The 2,689-nt window shown below is 42.6% G+C and overlaps 1 pseudogene; it reads left to right on the top strand.

The window, feature by feature from the left end:
- The first annotated feature begins 254 nt into the window (after nucleotides 1-254).
- Nucleotides 255-2,422, top strand: LOC102441335 (annotated as a pseudogene).
- The last annotated feature ends 267 nt before the right edge of the window (nucleotides 2,423-2,689 follow it).

Below are 2,689 nucleotides of genomic sequence, written 5' to 3' on the forward strand. Positions count from 1 at the left end.
GTATGAAGAAACCGAGTGTGCCTTGCCCGGGGTTAAGCCAAACCACAGGAGCTTGAGGCTCCTGACGGCCAGGGAACAATTCTGGAGAATACAATTTGGGAAACAGTTGCAAGGCTCTGAATTACATAAATGTAATTTTGGAGGATTTGCACCAATGACAAAAAAATATTCCTGAGAATGGAACAAGTTACAGCATTTTTTTTTCTCCTCCCACAACTGGGGAGCTAAAGCACTGAATTGAATTTGAGTCAGCGATGCTTAGAGATTTTAGAGGCCCGCTAGTGCGACTGGCCTATGGATCCGTGTAAGTAATTTGTGTTTTATGCTTGTTGCCTGCTTGTAAAAGATTAGTGGGAGAAATCCGAGCACAGGCAGGAAAAAGTTTGCTTTTTCTCTCTTGAGTGTTCAGGGTAGGAAGTAATCAATCAAATTATGGGAATAAAATTCCGTTTCCCTTTTACAGAGTTCTTACTTGGATTAGCCCTCTCTTTTCAATAGAAAATATCAAAGTTGCCAGGCTGGTTTGAATGACAAAGTCAGAAATGATGTGTTTGTTACGGTCATAAATCTTGGCGAAGTCTCATTAAGTTCAGGTATTTAAGAGGGAACTGGATTAAGCAGCAACTAAAGTTCCATTCCCAGAGCCCACTGCTCCCCTCGGCACCTTTCTTAACTGAAGCCACGTTCTCCCCGACTCGCTGTTTTGAAAAGTCTGTGGTAGGAAAACGCTGCAGCCACCAGTGATTTCATTTCACAAACAACGCTTTTCAGTAAACAAAAACGGGCATCTCCTTTTTTTTTTAATTTCCTGGTGGACTCTAATTATTTTTGTAGTTTCTTTCATCAAATGTTGTGGGTGTGTTTTGTTTTTGTTTCTGTTTGAAAGAAATAAAGGCCACTTGTTTTTCTTTCTAATGAGACCTTACTCTTTCTTCTCGGTGTAGGAGGACCCGGATTCCAACAGTATCTGTTAAAACGGCTTTCCCCAAAGCCAGAGGGCCTACTCGAAGCCCTGCCAGATTTAACGATGGAAAGAAAACAAATTGGATCTGTTTTATATTTATATGGGGGGGAAGTCATGGGGAGTTAATGCTTGTGATAAAAATTCTTGGGATTTTCAGGTGCATTTTTCCTGTGGCGAAGGCTGGCAGGTTGGAAGCAAATGTTGGACTAAGGACTTCTCAGCTCCAGCTGGTGGTGACCAAGTAAGAAAGTGGACTCCTGACTGCCGTGCTCTCTGATTTTTTAAATACTATTTTGAACACTAAAAAAGAAACATATTGGGGAACATGTTTTTAAAAAACGTATTGGGAAACAATTCATATATTTAGAACCAAAACCAAATCTAAAACAAAACAAACTTCGGCCTGGATGAAGCAGATCACTCTTACTTGAGGGGAATAGTTTCTAGTTTGTAAACTAGGGGAGACCAGAGCTGGACAGTAAAAAGCTGGTGAACCAAGAGTCTTCAAACACTGAGTCACAAGACATTCATGTGTAACAAAATCAAATGATTTAATGGAAGGGGCTACAATAGGATACAATAGAGGAGTGAATCCAGGTAGCTAGCAATTCATGCATCTTGACAAACATGGTTTAGTTGTGTGTGTGTGTGTGTGTGTGTGTGTGTGTGTGTGTGTAGGGAGGATTAGGCATAAAATGTATTTGCTATAGTGAATCTCAATGGAAAAATAGTTTGGGAAACTCTGGCTGGTGTGAGCAGGAGTCCTGTGTGAAGAGACTCAGGTGAATACGCTGCATTCTGTGCTGGGGATCTAAACCTTGTATCTCCAAAGCTTGGAACTGTACCTGCCATGTAATAGATTCGCTATTTGCTTAATGAAAAAAAATTGAAAATGACCTTTAAAGCAGAGGTCAGTATTTTTTTCTGGAAAAGGCCAGGTAGCAAATATTTTAGGCTTTGTGGGCCATATGGTCTCCATCAATTATTCAGCTGTGCTTTTAGAGCAGGAAAACAGCCTTCGACAATATGTAAGTGAGTGGGCATTGTGATGGCCCAATAAAACTCTATTTATCAGAGAGCGGGACGTCTGGCTTGTGAGTGGGAACCTCCGTGTCTCGCGTGACTAACGAGCGATTTAAATGTGGGTGATGTTGAGTAGGGCAGGGAGATTTTTGTTCAGAAGTGTGCCCAGTGCCATACTGTGGAGAAGGGAGGCAAGCCCAAGGCTGGGCCAAATCTCCGTGGTCTGTTTGGGCGAAAGACAGGTCAGGTCCCTGGACTTTCTTACACGGATGCCAATAAGAACAAAGGTATCACCTGGGGTGAGGCTACACTGATGGAGCATTTGGAGAATCCCAAGAAGTACTCCCTGGAACAAAAATGCTCTTCGCTGGCCTTGAGAAGAGTGCAGAAAGGGCAGACCTGATAGCTTATCTCAAAAACGCTACTCATGAGTAATAGTTGGCCACGGCCTTGTTTGCTACAAAAGTCTCGTGACTTTTTTGCGTGTGCCATATTTAAATTGCTCTCCTACACCAGAGTTCAGATCATGAATGGCTAACAGAGCAGGTCTTTGGGGCGGTCCTGATTGAAGTAAGATTGGCTTGTGGTGAAGTGAATATGGTCAGCTTCTTGAGCTTCGATGGTGATTGGGTTCAGCCAGTGCGGTCACTGTCCTCCCTTCTAAAAACATGACAGGACTTGATTGCTAGTGTTCAACTTTTC

This window comes from Myotis lucifugus, unplaced genomic scaffold (genome assembly GCF_000147115.1).
Source record: "Myotis lucifugus unplaced genomic scaffold, Myoluc2.0 scaffold_199, whole genome shotgun sequence".
In the NCBI taxonomy this organism is placed as follows: Eukaryota; Metazoa; Chordata; class Mammalia; order Chiroptera; family Vespertilionidae; genus Myotis; species Myotis lucifugus.